This window comes from Cinclus cinclus, chromosome 1 (genome assembly GCF_963662255.1).
Source record: "Cinclus cinclus chromosome 1, bCinCin1.1, whole genome shotgun sequence".
NCBI classification, from domain to species: domain Eukaryota; kingdom Metazoa; phylum Chordata; class Aves; order Passeriformes; family Cinclidae; genus Cinclus; species Cinclus cinclus.
Window position 1 is genome coordinate 92,748,253 of NC_085046.1, and position 10,105 is coordinate 92,758,357.

The following is a 10,105-nucleotide window of genomic DNA, read 5'->3' on the forward strand; positions in this document are numbered from 1 at the left end:
CATACAATATAACATATTCCTGTTTCCCTGCCTGTCTGCTGCCCTTGTCCTCCTTCTCAGCCTAAATCCTGTCATCTCCTGCAGATAATGCAGGTGTCAATATGAGTGGTTGCCAAGTTGTGTACACTGTCATAAGGCAGGGTATTTATAGTCTCAAGTGTTGCATGTCCTCCCTGGTAACATCTCTGGCCCTCGTGTAATGGCTTTAGCACTGAAGAATTTATTTTTTTTTTTTCCTGAGAAGCAGTAGAATGATGCTATCAACATCAGGAATGATCCTGCTGAAGCCAGTGAAAAGATTTCAGGTGCCAACAGCATGTCTCTGACTGACATTCAAGTTACACCCTGGAGTCATCCTGCTGCATCAAGGTGGGAGAAACCAGGTGATCCAATCTGACTTGTGAAGCTGCCTTGCAGCCTGAAGTAAAAGCTGAATGTCTCATAAAAAACAGTTGTAGGTATAAATGACCCAGGTTTCCCATTTGCATTTCTTACAAATCCAAAGGGGTGAACTCTTTCCCAGATATGCCTGTGCAATCCCATAGGTTCTGTTTCCTGTCCTGTTTGAAGGCAGACAGAACAGGGCCATACTGGCTCATGTACCTACAGTACCAGCCAGCCAGGTGTTTCCAAGAGCAGTGTCATTTAAGGAAGTATTTCTTTTCGACCACTGCAATTATTATGGGCATTTTGAAGAGCAAAAAGCAGCTTATCTGGCACTCTATGGAAGCACATGAAGCACAATTAAGACACATGCTTCCAATTATTTCTGAGCCCAGTTGTTAATGAAATCTGCACATCCATGCCAGCTTTATTTCCACTCAACCTAAAAATAATTTACGGCACTTCCAGTTTTGGGATCTCCCCAGTTGTTTATTTGTTAAAATTTCTACCAAATATATATCTTTCTGTTCATTGTTTATGTGCGGTGATAAAATTAAATGTGATATTTAGGCCCTTCACATCGATAACATGTTTTAAAACCTATGTTTGGAAATTCCAGGACTTGGGGATCTTTTGACAAGGACCTTTAGTTAGGAAAAGAGCAGAAAACAAGTAGCTAGCTAATTGCACGACGATAAATATGTCTTATATTGCTGGATGATTGGGTGCCTTCTTTGCATTTCACCAGTTGAGACAAAATTCCTAGGGAGAAATGTGTGTCCTACATCTGTCCTAGTTTGGTAAAAGAAATGACAGACTTTGTAAGTAGTCTCCTGTAGTTATCTGTGACTGAGTCTTTTCAAACCCTTTTCTCTGTATGCTCCTATGATTGTTTCAGTACCTTGCACTCAAAAAAAAAAGTATTTTGTCTTGATTTTAAATAGGGTGAATATAAATGCAGCAGTAAAGATGTATGTTTTGATAAGGCATACTTTGATGGTAGTGTTAAGAAGATACTTGGGAAGAGCAGCTGATGCCTCATGAAAAATCTTAAAATGAAATAAATTATTCAGAAATATTCTGGTTACTCCACTGTGTTTGGAGGGGGAAGGGGTTAAAGTCAGGCTCACTGGAGATAAGTCTGGGAGGAGCATGCCAGCGTTTGAAGGACAGAGCACTATCGAGGTCCTCATCTGTTGTCTCAGTGGAGATAGAGGATGGGGATCCATGCAAGTTTCATTGATGTGTTAGAAACCACAAAAGTGCCTGCAAATGGTCAGGTAGGAAATAGGGCTTCTCCCTCCATGAAGGTGGCAGGACCAATAACCCAGCTGAGGTACATCTACACCAGTGCATGCAACACAGGCAATAAACTAAAGAGGAGGAACTGGAAGCCACAGTGCAGCAAGAAAACTATGACAAATTTCCACCACAGAAACATGGCAGCATGACTTGCACAAACAGAGTGCTGCAGTGGATGGCTACAAGCTCTTCAGAAAGAATAGGCAAGGAAGGAGAGGTGGTGGGGTAGCCCTGTATATTAGTGAGTTTTGATTGTCTGGAGCTTAGAGAAGGTGATCATAGGGTTGAGTGTTTATGGGTAAGAATCAGGAGGAAGATCAACTAGGCAGATATCCTGGTGGGAGCCTGTTATAGACCATACAGCCAGGATGAAAAGGTGGATGAAATATCCTGTAAGCAGCTGGGAGAAGTCTCAGAATCACTGTCTCTTGTACTTGTGGCAGACTTCAACTTACCAGATGTCTGCTGGAAACACAGCAAAAAGAAAATAAGCTAGGATGGTCCTGGAGTGTGGGGAAGACAGAGCTGGCAAGGGAGGCAACTAGGGAATGTACACGCTGGGCAGTTTGTTTTTAAGCAGAGGAGGAACTGGTGGCTGATGTGATAGCTGAAGCTTGTCTTGGGCAAGAGGAGGTTCAGATGGAATATTAGGTAAAATTCCTTCACTGAAAGGGTTGTCAAGAACTAGAACAGACTGCCCAGGGAAGTGATGAAATCACCCTCCCTGGAGATATTTAAAAGATGTGTAGCTGTGGCATTTAGGGACACAATCTAGTGGTGGACTGGGCAGTGCTGCATTAACAGGTGGACTCCATGATCTTGGAGGTCTTTTCCAACCTGAATTCTATGATTATTTTATCATGTATTTCTATATTCCTCTTGCTTCAAACAGTTTTAGCAGGCATATTTATGTAAAACTAGGATCACTGTTGCTAAAGAACTCATTTGCTTCTGCTACTTAGCTCTCTCTCATGAAAGCATAGTCCTTTGCATATCCCATCACACTTAGACACTTAGAATTTTTATAACTTGAGATGAACTAGGGGCAAAAGCAGATCATTCCTAAACAAACTGTCTATCCTGACATCCTGTTTTCCTCCATTCTGTACAAGGCATTACTAACAATATGTGGAATACACTGAGCAAGATACTGAATGGAAACTTAACATTTTAAAGCTTTTAAAACAGGTATGTGAGCATTGCAGCTACTTGGGGCACCTGTTACTAAGGCAAGTTCCACCATCTTTAGGGTATGTGAAATGTCATCTCTCCTCTACTGGAGAATTTGATAATGTCAGATGTCTTAGCAAGCCTCTTTTTCTTACCATTGACTCCAGCTTAATCAATCAACACTTCCTGATTGGTTTCCAGCCCTGTGATATTAGCTAGTACCTGTAATCGAGGTGGTGAAACTTCACAGACCTTATTTGTACTGGCTGAGATTACTGAAGAAGACAGATTTGCTTTGTAGCAGTGAAGTGGATGGAATGAATCTGTATACAAATAAATCTGAAGTAGTTCTGACCTAAATTTCAAACTGAGCATGATTCTCTCTTCTTTTCACTAGTTTGAGCTTCTCTCTCAGCCTTTATTATTCTTACTTCTCCCCTTGCAGAAACTACTAACAGCATTTCCATCAATACCAATACCTTGTGTTCAACCTAGCAACCTCTGCTGCAAAAAAAAATATGTTCTTTAAATCTCAAAAAGCATTCTCAGAAGCAGCACATTCTGGAGAGGTCATTGACCATATGGTGTGTCAAGAGCCTTTAAGAGAGCATGCTAAGCCTAAATAGTGAGACACATAACTCTCCAGCTCACACTGTGATAGCCTGAGAGACAGGGGACAAAGGGTGAGAAATGTGTAGGAAATGTTATCTTGGAGTATACTGCTTTGGGACCAGAAAAAATATAGCGTGTGTATATATATATATATATGGAATAAATATATGGGATATATATATATAAAATAGTATATATACATATATCTGGAATATATAGTGACTAAAGAGAACACTGGCAGCAATTACATGTGAATTTGAAATCCAAAACCAGATTTCTAGCTACACCGAGCTATTAACCTTTTGAATTGCAGCCACTTTGGGGTAAAGTTTGGAATGTGGGTAGAACATGCAGGAGTCTCCTTTCACACACGAGACCTGAACTCCGATGTGTGTTGTAGCAGTAACATTTGGTATGGTACTTCTCCCTTTGCACAGACTTCTTCCTGCAGAGGAGCTGACACAAAGGAGTTTGCTCATCTTTGCACCTACCATGCAAATCCACAGTTATCTCTAGATTCATGAGAACTCCCTGTGAGGATGAGATCTTTAGAGAGCTCTACTTTCCATTTCCAGAGTGCTTGAGTTGTTCTAGATGTTTTGTAAAATAAAATAAGGAACACAGATTCTGGACAGCTTATGAAAGTTTTACAAATAAAATACAGAGGAATTAGCAAGCAGGGAAAGCAATGTTAATAAGCTGCAAGAATGTCTTAGCTGCATGTCCCTAATATAAAACAGCATCAGACATGGTACTGTAATGTAATAGGAATTTACTGGCAAAATGAGATTGCCATTTCCAGGTCTGTCCATAACAGGATATTAACATAAGAGTTGACTAACACAGTAACATTGAGATCACATCAGGTTTTCTGGATGGATATACTTCATCAATGACTTGGACAAAATTATTTTTTCAAGTGCTATTATTCATATTCAAATCATCACTCTTCAGACCTGAAAAAAAATCCTGTGCAGTAGGATTATCACCAACACACACAACCTCCTTTCATCAGCATACATGCCTATGTTCCTCTGAGTAGGTTTACTTCCACATATGGCCATTTCAGCCTTAGTGAAAAATGGTATCTTTAGGCTACTAATTCCAATTTTTCCTATTTTTAATTCCTAAGAGGGTTGGTATTTGGAGACAAATGCCACCACTGAACCAAATGTTTTGAGAGTTTTTGGTTTGCTAAATGGGCAATAAACAGTTCTTGCCATTGATTTATTGTGGCCCTCGGAGTACTGCAAGGAAGTCTACCAATGATGGAGGGTATCACATCACATCCCAGTTAGGTGTTCTGCCTATAAGCAAAAAAAAAAGAGGTAAAAATAAAAGAGCATCTCTCCTATGAAGACAGGCTGAGAGAGTTGGGGCTGTTCAGCCTGGAGAAGACTCCAGGATGACTGTATAGCAGCCTTTCAGCACCTAAAGGGAGCTTACAGGAAAGCTGGAGAGGAAGGGACTTTGTAAAAAGTGGACTTGTAGTAGGATAAGGGACAGGGGTTTTAAACAGACTAAGAGTAGGTTTAGATCAGATATTAGGAAGAAATTCTTTACTGTGAAGGTGGTGAGGCACTGACTGAAGCAGATTGCCCATAGAAGTTGTGGATGTCCCATCCCTGTAAATGCCCAAGGCCAGACTGGTTGAGGCTTGGAGCAACTTGGTCTAGTGGGTGGCATCTCTGCCCATTGCAGGGAGTTGAACTAGATGATCTTTAAGGTCTCTTCCAACTCAAACCATTCAATGATTGTGTTGCTGGGCAATAAGAATGATGAGCATGTGGGGGATTGTGTCTGTGCTAATGAACCCCCTTAGCCTTCAAAGGGTCCATGGAGCACCTTAGTCACTAAGCAGTGACAGAGAGATGTTTGCTAGCTGGCACTTGGCAGCTCAAATCCAGGAGCAGCTTTTTAATGCAATGTTTGCTTTCCAGGGCTGAGAGGGGTTCCTGGCACAGTTTATTTCTGCAATTTACATTAAGCCTAAGCATGTTCAGTCTCTCCTCCCTTGCATGGTGAAGGGTGCTCAGAGAACTTCTCCAATAAGTGAAATCACTGGACATTTTGCTGCAGAGGCAGTGACCTGAAGCCAGCAGCACCAAAGGAACACTTTGAGAACAGTAGAAGGAAAAACACTTGTAAAATTCCTGAGATAAGCCACAAATATGAGGAGGTTGTGGAAGGAAAGCTGCCTTGAAGTTCTATGGAATGCCATCAGCAAAAACAGCCTAAGACATTTCTGCTCACCCTATTGCCACATTTCATAGTCACTTAACTGGGTTTACTGGTTTTGGCTGGGGCAGTTAATTTTCTTTGCAGCAGCCTACATGGTGTTATCTTTTAGGGTTTTGATGAAAATTGTATTGATAATAACGCAGGTATGTGTTAGCTACTGCTGAGCAGTGCTTGCACAGTGTCAAAGCTGCTTTTACTTCTCACATTGATGCACCAATGAGTGGGCTGGGGGTGGGCAGGAGGTTTGGAGGGGACAGACATGGGGCAGAGCTGACCTCTGTGACTAAAGGGACATCCCATACCATACAGCATCATGATCAGCAATAAAAACTGGAGGAGTTAGCCAGGGCTGCTGTTGTTTGGGGACTGGCCAGGCTAGTTGGCTCAAGGACAGCAGTTGCTATTTCTTGCATCAGTTGTCTTGCTTGGGTGTTTTTTTTGTTATTGCTTTTGTGTGTGCATGTTTGTGGGTTTTCTTCTTGTTTGTTTCTTTTTTAGTTTCTTTCCCTTTTTACTTATTAAACTATGTTTATCTCAACCCATACCTTTTGTCACTTTGCCCCTCCTACTCTCTCCCTCTACCCATGGTAGGAGTGAGCAAGGAGCTGTGTGGGGCTGAGCTGCCCATCAGGACCAACACACAAACCAGGCTGTTACAACTCTTTGCAGGGCTGTACTGAAATCCAGATGAGAGGATCCACATCAAAACTAAATCAATATATCAAGATACTGAGATCACACTCATAAAGAGCAGATGCTCCAGAAAAATTACAGATGATCTTTTAGCTTGCTGTGAATGCTTTAGACCACTCTCCCATTTCTATGACATCAAATCACCATTGGAAAGACCACATACTAACTGAATGTATTAGCTATCAGGAACCCACATAGTTCTTCAGAATGTGAGCAGTGACCTGCAAAGCACAAGTTTATGAGTAACTATTTGCAGTTTCTAATCTCCAGCCCACATTTTGATCTCAATTACAGATGCCGCCCAGTCAGGGGAGCAGAAACAAGACCACATTATTTAAGGCAGGACATAAAGATGGCAAATAGAAAAATGTATGACTGGCTGCAATATTCACAGTTTGCAAACTGTCTTCTTCTGTCAGCAGTATAGGTCAAATGGTATTCTTTCTGTTCCCCCTCTGGATGGTTTACATAACAAACTAGTACAACAAGAACAACTTATTTCACAATCAGCCTGAAGTTTGCTTTTAGCATGGGAGCACCAGTTCTCATCAAATTCAAGTGCTCAAATGATCTCTGAAAACAATTAATGGTTACCTCCCCAGTGAAATAATTAATTTAATCAGAGATTTTTGGAAGAATTTTCCCCAGTCACCAACTTTGGCTGTCATTTTCTGTAACACCATTTCTCAAAACAAAAAATATATCAGATTATTATGATTATGCACAGTAAAACAAAGCAGTGTCAGGAACAAGCTCTTCAATTCTTTTCATCTTTGTTTCAACAGAAAGGATCCATTTAGCAGCCTTCAGTCTGCCCCTAAGTGGTTAATGTAGTGTTCAGAACAGGTTTTTATTGCCCTTTCTTCCTTCCCTGCCTCACTGCACACACACTCATCTTTTTTTTTTCCTGCAACTTGATGCTTTTGGTTCCTTTTACTGTGTATTATCTGCTGCTGGCAGTAATCTTAGCTCTTCAAGTGACAGCAAAATTATGAGGTGCTCTGTACAAGATGACAATTTTCCTTTCCTCATTCTAATTCATTCGCGCTGCCATCAAGGAATCAGCGTCATCTTTTCAACACGTTAACAGCTCTCTGCTGATAGAAAGCATCAGCCCCCCATTCTTCAGCAAGAGGTCAAAAATTATTCTTGTTTTGCAACAACCCATTAAATTTTGTGCTTTGGAAAATTCCATTGCTCTCTGATTTCAAACAGCCAGGCTGTTGTCTTGGTTAGCACAGAGGGAAGACAGGGTTTGCTGTGAGGTACCAAGTGACACAAGAAGCTAAAATCCATTCCTAGAGAGGACCTTAGTCTACCACCAGACTGGTTGATTACTTTGGTTACTTGCTTGCTTTTCTTTTTCAGATCTCTTTTTTTTTTTTTTTGCCTACTCTTAAGGAAGTCTCTTCATTTTGATATTCACACAGAGGCTCCCAGCATTGTTTTCTCTACCTTTAAAATGATTTTTAAATAAATGTTGCCATAGGCTTTTTGAAAGTTAAAATAATCTGGGTTTATATATTACCAGACAAGATATAATCTATTTCTGTATATGTAGCATGGCTTTATTCAGTCTCCTATACAGCTGAACTTATCAGGGTAGACAAGTGAGTTCCCTTGTAGCTTCCTAACAAGAAATTCCCAGGTAGCTTCATAACAAGAAACCTTGGTCAGTGTTACACACACTCATATTGCATTCAGTGTAAAAGAAGATGAAAATCTTTGTCAGAAATCTTGCATTAAATTGTCCAGTGAGCATGGCTGTGTTTCTGACGGCTGTACAGGCAGATTACAGATAGGACTTGAAATGAGCCTGGCAGCAGACAGAGGGGTCTGTAGGGGCTGAGAGGCTGTGCTGACCCTGCCAACATCCCCAGGCACTGGAGCAGAGCCCAGCTGACCAGCTCAATTCAAGGACACATGAAGCTGGCAGTGACGCTCCTTGTGCTGCAAGCAGACATATGGATATGGGGGTTTTCCTACCTCCCTTTTAATTGCAGCACTTGGAATAAGCAGAAACAAAAAAAAAACAAAAAAAAACAAAAAAAAAAAAAGGAGAATGAGAGATGGAAACAACACAGTTAAAAATATCCTATACAGCAATTATGCAGTAAAATATTCATACGGCAATATTTGCTGATAGGGCTGGGAGGAAGCAGAGGTGGAAAACTGTGGGTTTGGGTGAAAATAGAAGTTGAAGAGCTAATTCAGCATTCACCTCAACACTGTCAGAGCCCTGGCAGAGAAATCAGCAGGACTCCTGAGATCTGCAGCAGCAATAGGACACCCAAAGGACGGGGTTTTAGGAAGAGAAATCCATTCCTTTGGGGCAGAGGTGGATGACAGAAAAAAAACCCACACTAATATTTTGAAAGTGTTGAGGAGATCCAGCTTTCTTCTACTCCATGTGCTAGCCACAATTGCTTCGTGCCTCTCCAGGGAGTTTTGAGGGGTTCCTGACAGGCCCTTCTACCCCTTGCTGAGCACGAACTGTCTGACACAAGTCAGGCTGAGTGCTCCTTTCCAAGGGCAGTGTTGTAGTCATATTTCCCAAGAAACTAGAAGCTCTGTGAACCTTTAGTTTATTATTGTTGTTACCTTGGGAGCAACTGTATCTCTTTCCAGTTTTACATCAGACAGCATCTGAAATAAATGTTCTTTAATAAACAGCAAAATATGTGTTGTTACCATCTCAGGGTGAGCACACATAGTCTCACCTTTGGCAGACCTTATTTATGTTCTACCTGCGCCTAAGAATGATCTTCAGATTTTGTCCCATGCTGTCCTGTATTGATGGATTTAAGTTTTTAGCCGTGATTCAGTAAAGAGAGGGAAAAACACTGCCACAAACACAAAGACTTCACTCCTCCTCGCTCTTCCCAGCTGCACACACCCGACCGACTCATTTCCTTTCCCAGCAAAGGAATTAGGCCCCCGCAATGCTCTAATTTCCAAAACAAGGATGTTCAGCCATAAAACTTTTGTTTTTGTGGTAGAGAAAATGTGCCAGATGTCCTTGCTGCACAAGGGATGAGCCTGGAGACGAGCGCACAGCACACACCAGTCAGTTTGGGGAGATGCAGTATCTGCCAATGTATTTAATGCAACACGTGCCAGCGCACTTAGTGCAGAGTGTGCCAAAGCTGCTGAGCTGTGAGACAGCAGGAGATGCTCACCCCAGGGGATGGAAGCTGCCCAGTGAAGTCTTTTCAGTTCCCTATAGTACTCACACAAAGTAATCTCTCTAGAAGCGACTTCCTGCTTCACCAGACTTACGATCCTCCTTCCTTTTTTTCCAAGTTATCATTTGCTTCTTATTCTCTTGGATGACCCATCTAGTTTATGCTAATTCCCTTGTGAAGCGCAGCTTGTCCCTAGAGACCCTTCACAGAGCTTGCAATGTTTTCCTGTGTACCGATGATTTATTTCTCCATGAAACAGGCTTGATTTGAAAGAGAAAGTGTTTCCTTGAGCTGCCAGCTCAGCCAAGTCTCCAGCAGCTGAGCTGGCTTTCTTCCACTTTAAGCTGGAATTGACGCTCGTAGTCGAGGGTCGTGCTGACAAGCTGCAGGCTCCGGCTGCGCCTGTGTGACCGCGTGGCATCAGCCGATGCTCTAAGTGACAGCTCGCTCGGTCTGGTGGCTCTAACACCGTCACACGGGGGAACCCACTGCGATGAAGCCAGCGGAGCTGATGGTGG